The sequence below is a fragment of the Nothobranchius furzeri genome, unplaced genomic scaffold (assembly GCF_043380555.1).
Source record: "Nothobranchius furzeri strain GRZ-AD unplaced genomic scaffold, NfurGRZ-RIMD1 Scf178, whole genome shotgun sequence".
In the NCBI taxonomy this organism is placed as follows: Eukaryota; Metazoa; Chordata; class Actinopteri; order Cyprinodontiformes; family Nothobranchiidae; genus Nothobranchius; species Nothobranchius furzeri.
In genome coordinates this window covers 5001-15000 of record NW_027223194.1, presented here as the reverse complement: position 1 = coordinate 15000, position 10000 = coordinate 5001, and positions in this window count along the sequence as shown.

Sequence of the window (10000 nt, the reverse complement as noted above, 5' to 3'; positions counted from 1 at the left end):
TCTAAAGGATGACCAGTAGTTGTGGTTCTCGCCCCGGGACTTGGGTCAGAGTATAGCCCAAGTGGAGCACTTGTGTCGGCCTAGGGAGGCTGTGCCGGGCCCCCTGGAGATCTAAAGGATGACCATGAGGTCAAAAGGATGACCAGTAGTTGTGGTTCTCGCCCCGGGACTTGGGTCAGAGTATAGCCCAAGTGGAGCACTTGTGTCGGCCTAGGGAGGCTGTGCCGGGCCCCCTGGAGGTCTAAAGGATGACCAGTAGTTGTGGTTCTCGCACCGGGACTTGGGTCAGAGTACAGCCCAAGTGGAGCACTTGTGTCGGTCTAGGGAGGCTGTGCCGGGCCCCCTGGAGGTCTAAAGGATGACCATGAGGTCAAAAGGATGACCAGTAGTTGTGGTTCTCGCCCCGGGACTTGGGTCAGAGTATAGCCCAAGTGGAGCACTTGTGTCGGACTAGGGAGGCTGTGCCGTGCCCCCTGGAGGTCTAAAGGATGACCAGTAGTTGTGGTTCTCGCCCCGGGACTTGGGTCAGAGTATAGCCCAAGTGGAGCACTTGTGTCGGCCTAGGGAGGCTGTGCCGGGCCCCCTGGAGGTCTAAAGGATGACCATGAGGTCAAAAGGATGACCAGTAGTTGTGGTTCTCGCCCCGGGACTTGGGTCAGAGTATAGCCCAAGTGGAGCACTTGTGTCGGACTAGGGAGGCTGTGCCGTGCCCCCTGGAGGTCTAAAGGATGACCAGTAGTTGTGGTTCTCGCCCCGGGACTTGGGTCAGAGTATAGCCCAAGTGGAGCACTTGTGTCGGACTAGGGAGGCTGTGCCGTGCCCCCTGGAGGTCTAAAGGATGACCAGTAGTTGTGGTTCTCGCCCCGGGACTTGGGTCATAGTATAGCCCAAGTGGAGCACTTGGGTCGGACTAGGGAGGCTGTGTCGTGCCCCCTGGAGGTCTAAAGGATGACCAGTAGTTGTGGTTCTCGCCCCGGGACTTGGGTCAGAGAATAGCCCAAGTGGGACACTTGTGTCGGACTAGGGAGGCTCTGCCGTGCCCCCTGGAGGTCTAAAGGATGACCAGTAGTTGTGGTTCTCGCCCCGGGACTTGGGTCAGAGTATAGCCCAAGTGGAGCACTTGTGTCGGACTAGGGAGGCTGTGCCGTGCCCCCTGGAGGTCTAAAGGATGACCATTAGTTGTGGTTCTCGCCCCGGGACTTGGGTCAGAGTACAGCCCAAGTGGAGCACTTGCGTCGGACTAGGGAGGCTGTGCCGGGCCCCCTGGAGGTCTAAAGGATGACCAGTAGTTGTGGTTCTCGCCCCGGGCCGTGGGTCTGAGTATGGCCCAAGTGGGACACTTGTGTCGGACTAGGGAGGCTCTGCCGTGCCCCCTTGAGGTCTAAAGGATGACCAGTAGTTGTGGTTCTCGCCCCGGGACTTGGGTCATAGTATAGCCCAAGTGGGACACTTGTGTCGGACTAGGGAGGCTCTGCCGTGCCCCCTTGAGGTCTAAAGGATGACCATGAGGTCAAAAGGATGACCAGTAGTTGTGGTTCTCGCCCCGGGACTTGGGTCAGAGTATGGCCCAAGTGGTGCACTTGTGTCGGTCTAGGGAGGCTGTGCCGGTCCCCCTGGAGGTCTAAAGGATGACCAGTAGTTGTGGTTCTCGCCCCGGGACTTGGGTCAGAGTATAGCCCAAGTGGAGCACTTGTGTCGGACTAGGGAGGCTGTGCCGGGCCCCCTGGAGGTCTAAAGGATGACCAGTAGTTGTGGTTCTCACCCCGGGTCGTGGGTCCGAGTCTGGCCCGAGTAGAGCACTTTGGTCGGCTACCGGGGGGTGTGCCGTGCCCCCTGGAGGTCTAAAGGATGACCAGTAGTTGTGGTTCTCGCCCCGGGACTTGGGTCAGAGTATAGCCCAAGTGGAGCACTTGTGTCGGCCTAGGGAGGCTGTGCCGGGCCCCCTGGAGATCTAAAGGATGACCATGAGGTCAAAAGGATGACCAGTAGTTGTGGTTCTCGCCCCGGGACTTGGGTCAGAGTATAGCCCAAGTGGAGCACTTGTGTCGGCCTAGGGAGGCTGTGCCGGGCCCCCTGGAGGTCTAAAGGATGACCAGTAGTTGTGGTTCTCGCACCGGGACTTGGGTCAGAGTACAGCCCAAGTGGAGCACTTGTGTCGGTCTAGGGAGGCTGTGCCGGGCCCCCTGGAGGTCTAAAGGATGACCATGAGGTCAAAAGGATGACCAGTAGTTGTGGTTCTCGCCCCGGGACTTGGGTCAGAGTATAGCCCAAGTGGAGCACTTGTGTCGGACTAGGGAGGCTGTGCCGTGCCCCCTGGAGGTCTAAAGGATGACCAGTAGTTGTGGTTCTCGCCCCGGGACTTGGGTCAGAGTATAGCCCAAGTGGAGCACTTGTGTCGGCCTAGGGAGGCTGTGCCGGGCCCCCTGGAGGTCTAAAGGATGACCATGAGGTCAAAAGGATGACCAGTAGTTGTGGTTCTCGCCCCGGGACTTGGGTCAGAGTATAGCCCAAGTGGAGCACTTGTGTCGGACTAGGGAGGCTGTGCCGTGCCCCCTGGAGGTCTAAAGGATGACCAGTAGTTGTGGTTCTCGCCCCGGGACTTGGGTCAGAGTATAGCCCAAGTGGAGCACTTGTGTCGGACTAGGGAGGCTGTGCCGTGCCCCCTGGAGGTCTAAAGGATGACCAGTAGTTGTGGTTCTCGCCCCGGGACTTGGGTCATAGTATAGCCCAAGTGGAGCACTTGGGTCGGACTAGGGAGGCTGTGTCGTGCCCCCTGGAGGTCTAAAGGATGACCAGTAGTTGTGGTTCTCGCCCCGGGACTTGGGTCAGAGAATAGCCCAAGTGGGACACTTGTGTCGGACTAGGGAGGCTCTGCCGTGCCCCCTGGAGGTCTAAAGGATGACCAGTAGTTGTGGTTCTCGCCCCGGGACTTGGGTCAGAGTATAGCCCAAGTGGAGCACTTGTGTCGGACTAGGGAGGCTGTGCCGTGCCCCCTGGAGGTCTAAAGGATGACCATTAGTTGTGGTTCTCGCCCCGGGACTTGGGTCAGAGTACAGCCCAAGTGGAGCACTTGCGTCGGACTAGGGAGGCTGTGCCGGGCCCCCTGGAGGTCTAAAGGATGACCAGTAGTTGTGGTTCTCGCCCCGGGCCGTGGGTCTGAGTATGGCCCAAGTGGGACACTTGTGTCGGACTAGGGAGGCTCTGCCGTGCCCCCTTGAGGTCTAAAGGATGACCAGTAGTTGTGGTTCTCGCCCCGGGACTTGGGTCATAGTATAGCCCAAGTGGGACACTTGTGTCGGACTAGGGAGGCTCTGCCGTGCCCCCTTGAGGTCTAAAGGATGACCATGAGGTCAAAAGGATGACCAGTAGTTGTGGTTCTCGCCCCGGGACTTGGGTCAGAGTATGGCCCAAGTGGTGCACTTGTGTCGGTCTAGGGAGGCTGTGCCGGTCCCCCTGGAGGTCTAAAGGATGACCAGTAGTTGTGGTTCTCGCCCCGGGACTTGGGTCAGAGTATAGCCCAAGTGGAGCACTTGTGTCGGACTAGGGAGGCTGTGCCGGGCCCCCTGGAGGTCTAAAGGATGACCAGTAGTTGTGGTTCTCACCCCGGGTCGTGGGTCCGAGTCTGGCCCGAGTAGAGCACTTTGGTCGGCTACCGGGGGGTGTGCCGTGCCCCCTGGAGGTCTAAAGGATGACCAGTAGTTGTGGTTCTCGCCCCGGGACTTGGGTCAGAGTATAGCCCAAGTGGAGCACTTGTGTCGGCCTAGGGAGGCTGTGCCGGGCCCCCTGGAGATCTAAAGGATGACCATGAGGTCAAAAGGATGACCAGTAGTTGTGGTTCTCGCCCCGGGACTTGGGTCAGAGTATAGCCCAAGTGGAGCACTTGTGTCGGCCTAGGGAGGCTGTGCCGGGCCCCCTGGAGGTCTAAAGGATGACCAGTAGTTGTGGTTCTCGCACCGGGACTTGGGTCAGAGTACAGCCCAAGTGGAGCACTTGTGTCGGTCTAGGGAGGCTGTGCCGGGCCCCCTGGAGGTCTAAAGGATGACCAGTAGTTGTGGTTCTCGCCCCGGGCCGTGGGTCTGAGTATGGCCCAAGTGGGGCACTTGCGTCGGACTGGGGAGGCTCTGCCGCGCCCCCTGGAGGTCAAAAGGATGACCAGTAGTTGTGGTTCTCACCCCGGGTCGTGGGTCCGAGTCTGGCCCGAGTAGAGCACTTTGGTCGGCTACCGGGGGGTGTGCCGTGCCCCCTGGAGCCATGGGAGTGAGCTCCAGCAGACTGGTATTTTTCGGAGAACCAGGCCCACACTCCTCAGACTTTGTGCCCAGGGACAGGCCACCAAAATCGGCCGCGGCTCGTGCACTTTGCCCCTGCGTTTCTCCCAGAACCAGAGCCGGAAAAATCCCAAAATTGATGCCCAGAGATAGTCGACTCTGCCTGGAATAGATTGCCACCCAAACCCGCCAACTCACGCTGGTTTTCCGATGGCCTCACCTACTAACCCGAGCATGGTCATCGCTCGCACCTTCCAAAACCTCCAGGGGCGCAGGCACTTTTCATTTACTGGCCATAAGGCCGACCGCCTTAAGCGTTAAGCGATAAGCGAAAGGCTTAGTTTGGACTTAGTTTTTGGAGCGACGAGGTCGCCGTTTTGTCAATTCTGAACCGATTTTCACGCGGTTTTCGACTGCCTGCGCCTGGGGAGCCGCCCAGAAGCCCCAGGCAGTGTTCTGGGTGGACTTCCGGACCGGTCCGGACCCGGTACCGGCCGGGGGAACCGCACCACGCCTCTCGGGCGTTTCTACACCGATTTTCGCGGGGTTTTCGACTGCATAGACGGGGCCACCTGCTGCAGGGCCCGAGGGAGGGCCTTACTGAGCTGGGTCCGACGCAGGGCCCGGTTCCTGGAGCCCGCTGGGGGGGGGGGGGGGTTCTCTAAGGCTCACGGCGGGCTGCTGAGGGGCCGGATCGGATGCAGACAGGCGCTCCTCTGCCCAGGTCTTTGCTCCCCTGCCCCACTAGGAATGGAAGACACACTGCCAACAGCTTCTGGAGGGTGATGGGCCCTGCTGCAGACCAGGTCCGACCCAGGTTTCAGCTATCCCACCCCGCAGGGACTTAAAGACACACTGCCATCAGCTTCTGGAGGCTGCTGAGCTCTACTATAGAGCAGGTCCGACCCAGGTTTCAGCTCCTGCAGCCCACTAGGACTTAAACACACACTGCCATCAGCGTCTGGATGGTGATGGGCCCTGCTGCAGACCAGGTCCGACCCAGGTTTCAGCTATCCCACCCCGCAGGGACTTAAAGACACACTGCCATCAGCTTCTGGAGGCTGCTGAGCTCTACTATAGAGCAGGTCCGACCCAGGTTTCAGCTCCTGCAGCCCACTAGGACTTAAACACACACTGCCATCAGCGTCTGGATGGTGATGGGCCCTGCTGCAGACCAGGTCCGACCCAGGTATCAGCTCCTGCACCCCGCAGGGAATTGAAGACACACTGCCATCAGCTTCTGGAGGCTGCTGAGCTCTGCTATAGACCAGGTCCGACCCAGGTTTCAGCTCCTGCACCCCGCAGGGAACTAAACACACACTGCCATCTGCAACTGGAGGCTGCTGAGCCCTGCTGCAGACCAGGTCCGACCCAGGTTATGGCTCTCCCACCCCCCTGGGACTTAAACACACACAGCCATCAGCTTCTGGATGGTGATGGGCCCTGCTGCAGACCAGGTCCGACCCAGGTTTCAGCTCCTCAACCCCGCAGGGACTTAAACCCACACCGCCATCAGCTTCTGGAGGGTGATGGGCCCTGCTGCGGGCCAGGTCCGACCCAGGTTTCAGCTCTCCCACCCCGCAGGGACTTAAACACACACAGCCATCAGCTTCTGGGGGCTGCTGAGCCCTGCTGCAGACCAGGTCCGACCCAGGTTTCAGCTCTCCCACCCCGCAGGGTCTTTAACACACACACTGCCATCAGCTGCTGGAGGCTGCTGAGCTCCGCTATAGACCAGGTCCGACCCAGGTTTCTGCTCCTGCACCCCGCAGGGAATGAAAGACACACTGCCATCAGCTTCTGGAGGCTGCTGAGCCCTGCTGCAGACCAGGTCCGACCCAGGTATCGGCTCTCCAACCAGGCAGAGACTTAAACACACACACACACACACACACTGCCATCAGCTTCTGGGGGCTGCTGAGCTCTGCTGTAGACCGGGTCCGACCCAGGTTTCTGCTCCTCCACCCCGCAGGGACTTAAACACACACTGCCACCAGCTTCTGGAGGGTGATGGGCCCTGCTTTAGACCAGGTCTGACCCGGGATATAGCTCTCCCACCCCGCAGGGACTTAAACACTCACTGCCATCAGCTGCTGGAGGCTGCCGAGCTCTGCTGCAGACCAGGTCCCACCCAGGTTTCTGCTCCTGCACCCCGCAGGGACTTAAACACACACTGCCACCAGCTTCTGGAGGGTGATGGGCCCTGCTGTGGACCAGGTCCGACCCGGATATCAGCTCTCCCACCAGGCAGGGACTTAAACACACACTGCAATCAGCTGCTGGAGGCTGCTGAGCTCTACTATAGACCAGGTCCGACCCAGGTTTCAGCTCTCCCACCAGGCAGTGACTTAAAGACACACTGCCATCAGCTGCTGGAGGCTGCTGAGCTCTTCTATAGACCAGGTCCGACCCAGGTTTCAGCTCTCACACCAGGCAGGGACTTAAACACACACTGCCATCAGCTGCTGGAGGCTGCTGAGCTCTGCTATAGACCAGGTCCGACCCAGGTTTCAGCTCTCCCACCAGGCAGGGACTTAAAGACACACTGCCATCAGCTGCTGGAGGCTGCCGAGCCCTGCTGCAGACCATGTCCGACCCAGGTTTCAGCTCTCCCACCAGGCAGGGACTTAGAGGCACGCTGCCATCAGCTTCTGGAGGCTGCTGAGCTCTGCCATAGACCAGGTCCGACCGAGGTTTCAGCTCTCCCACCCCGCAGGGACTTAAACACACACTGCCATCAGCTGCTGGAGGCTGCTGAGCTCTGCTATAGACCAGGTCCGACCCGGGATATAGCTCTCCCACCCCGCAGGGACTTAAACACACACTGCCATCAGCTGCTGGAGGCTGCTGAGCTCTTCTATAGACCAGGTCCGACCCAGGTTTCAGCTCTCCCACCCCGCAGGGACTTGAACACACACTGCCATCAGCTTCTGGAGGCTGCTGAGCTCTGCTATAGACCAGGTCCGACCCAGGTTTCTGCTCCTCCACCCCGCAGGGAATTAAAGACACACTGCCATCAGCTTCTGGATGGTGATGGGCCCTGCTGCAGACCAAGTCCGACCCGGGTTACAGCTCTCCCACCAGGCAGGGAATTAAACACACACTGCCATCAGCTGCTGGAGGCTGCTGAGCTCCGCTATAGACCAGGTCCGACCCGGGTTCCTGCTCCTGCACCCCGCAGGGACCAAAACACACACACTGCCATCAGCTTCTGGAGGCTGCTGAGCTCTTCTATAGACCAGGTCCGACCCAGGTTTCAGCTCTCCCACCAGGCAGGGACTTAAACACACACTGCCATCACCTTCTGCTGGCTGCTGAGCTCTGCTGCAGACCAGGTCCGACCCAGGTTTCAGCTCCTGCACCCCGCAGGGAACTAAACACACACTGCCGTCACCTTCTGCTGGCTGCTGAGCCCTGCTGCAGACCAGGTCCGACCCAGGTTTCAGCTCCTGCACCCCGCAGTGGATTAAAGACACACTGCCATCAGGTTCTGGAGGCTGCTGAGCTCTGCTGCAGACCAGGTCCGACCCAGGTTATGGCTCTCCCACCCCGCAGGGACTTAAACACACACCGCCGTCAGCTTCTGGATGGTGATGGGCCCTGCTGCAGACCAGGTCCGACCCACGTTTCAGCTCTCCCACCCCGCAGGGGATGAAACACACACTGCCATCAGCTTCTGGAGGCTGCTGAGCTCTGCTAAAGACCAGGTCCGACCCAGCTTTCAGCTCTCCCACCAGGCAGGGAGTTAAAGACACACTGTCATCGGCTTCTGGAGGGTGCTGAGCCCTGCTGCACACCAAGTCTGACCCAGGTTTCAGCTCATCCACCCCGCAGGGACCTAAACACACACTGCCATCAGCTTCTGAGTGGTAATGGGCCCTGCTGCAGACCAGGTCCGACCCAGGTTTCAGCTCCTCCACCCCGCCATCACCAGCTGGAGGCTGGCTGCTGCTCCTGCACCCTGCCATCAGCTGCTGGAGGCTTCTGTTCCTCCACCCCGCCATCAGCAGCTGGAGGCTGGCTGCTGGAGGCTGGCTGCTGCTCCTCCACCCCGCCATCACCAGCTGGAGGCTGGTTGCAGCTCCTGCACCCCGCCATCAGCTGCTGGAGGCTGCCTGCAGCCCCTGCACCCCGCCATCAGCTGCTGGAGGCTGGCTGCAGCTCCTGCACACCGCCATCAGCTGCTGGAGGCTGCCTGCAGCTCCTGCACCCCGCCATCAGCTGCTGGAGGCTGGCTGCTGCTCCTGCACCCCGCCAGCAGCTGCTGGAGGCTGGCTGCTGCTCCTCCACCCAACCATCAGCTGCTGGACGCTGGCTGCTGCTCCTGCACCCCGCCATCAGCTGCTGGAGGCTGGCTGCTGCTCCTCCACCACCCAACCATCAGCTGCTGGACGCTGGCTGCAGCTCCTCCACCCCGCCATCAGCTGCTGGTGGCTGGCTGCAGCTCCTTCACCCCGCCATCAGCTGCTGGTGGCTGGCTGCAGCTCCTTCACCCCGCCATCACCAGCTGGAGGCTGGCTGCTGCTCCTGCACCCCGCCATCAGCTGCTGGAGGCTGCCTGCAGCTCCTGCGCCCCGCCATCAGCTGCTGGAGGCTGGCTGCTGCTCCTGCACCCTGCCATCAGCTGTTCGAGGCTGGCTGCAGCTCCTCCACCCCACCATCACCAGCTGGAGGCTGGTTGCAGCTCCTGCACCCCGTCATCAGCAGCTGGAGGCTGCCTGCTGCTCCTGCACCCCGCCATCAGCTGCTGGAGGCTGCCTGCAGCTCCTGCACCCCGCCATCATTTGCTGGAGGCTGGCTGCAGCTCCTGCAACCCGCCATCAGCTGCTGGAGGCTGGCTGCTGCTCCTCCACCCCACCATGACCTGCTGGAGGCTGGCTGCAGCTCCTTCACACCGCCATCAGCTGATGGATGCTGGCTGAACGCTGGAGGCTGGCTGCTGCTCCCACACACCGCCATCAGCTCCTGGAGGCTGGCTGGCTGCTGGAGGCTGTCTGCTGCTGCTCCTCCACCCCGCCATCACCAGCTGGAGGCTGGCTGCTGGAGGCTGGCTGCAGCTCCTGCACCCCACCATCAGCTGCTGGAGGCTGGCTTCTGCTCCTCCACCCCGCCATCAGCTGCTGGGGGCTGGCTGCTGGAGGCTGGCTGCAGCTCCTCCACCCCGCCATCACCAGCTGGAGGCTGGTTGCAGCTCCTGCACCCCGCCATCAGCTGCTGGAGGCTGCCTGCTGCTCCTGCACCCCGCCATCAGCTGCTGGAGGCTGCCTGCACCTCCTGCACCCCGCCATCAGCTGCTGGAGGCTGGCTTCTGCTCCTCCACCCCGCCATCAGCTGATGGAGGCTGCCTGCTTCTCCACCCCGCCATCACTAGCTGGAGGCTGGCTGCTGGAGGCTGGCTGCAGCTCCTCCACCCCGCCATCAGCTGCTGGAGGCTGCCTGCAGCTCCTGCACCCCGCCATCACCAGCTGGAGGCTGGCTTCTGCTCCTCCACCCCGCCATCAGCTGATGGAGGCTGCCTGCTTCTCCACCCCGCCATCACTAGCTGGAGGCTGGCTGCTGGAGGCTGGCTGCAGCTCCTCCACCCCGCCATCAGCTGCTGGAGGCTGGCTGCTGCTCCTGCACCCCGCCATCAGCTGCTGGAGGCTGGCTGCTGCTCCTCCACCCAACCATCAGCTGCTGGACGCTGGCTGCAGCTCCTCCACCCCACCATCAGCTGCTGGACGCTGGCTGCA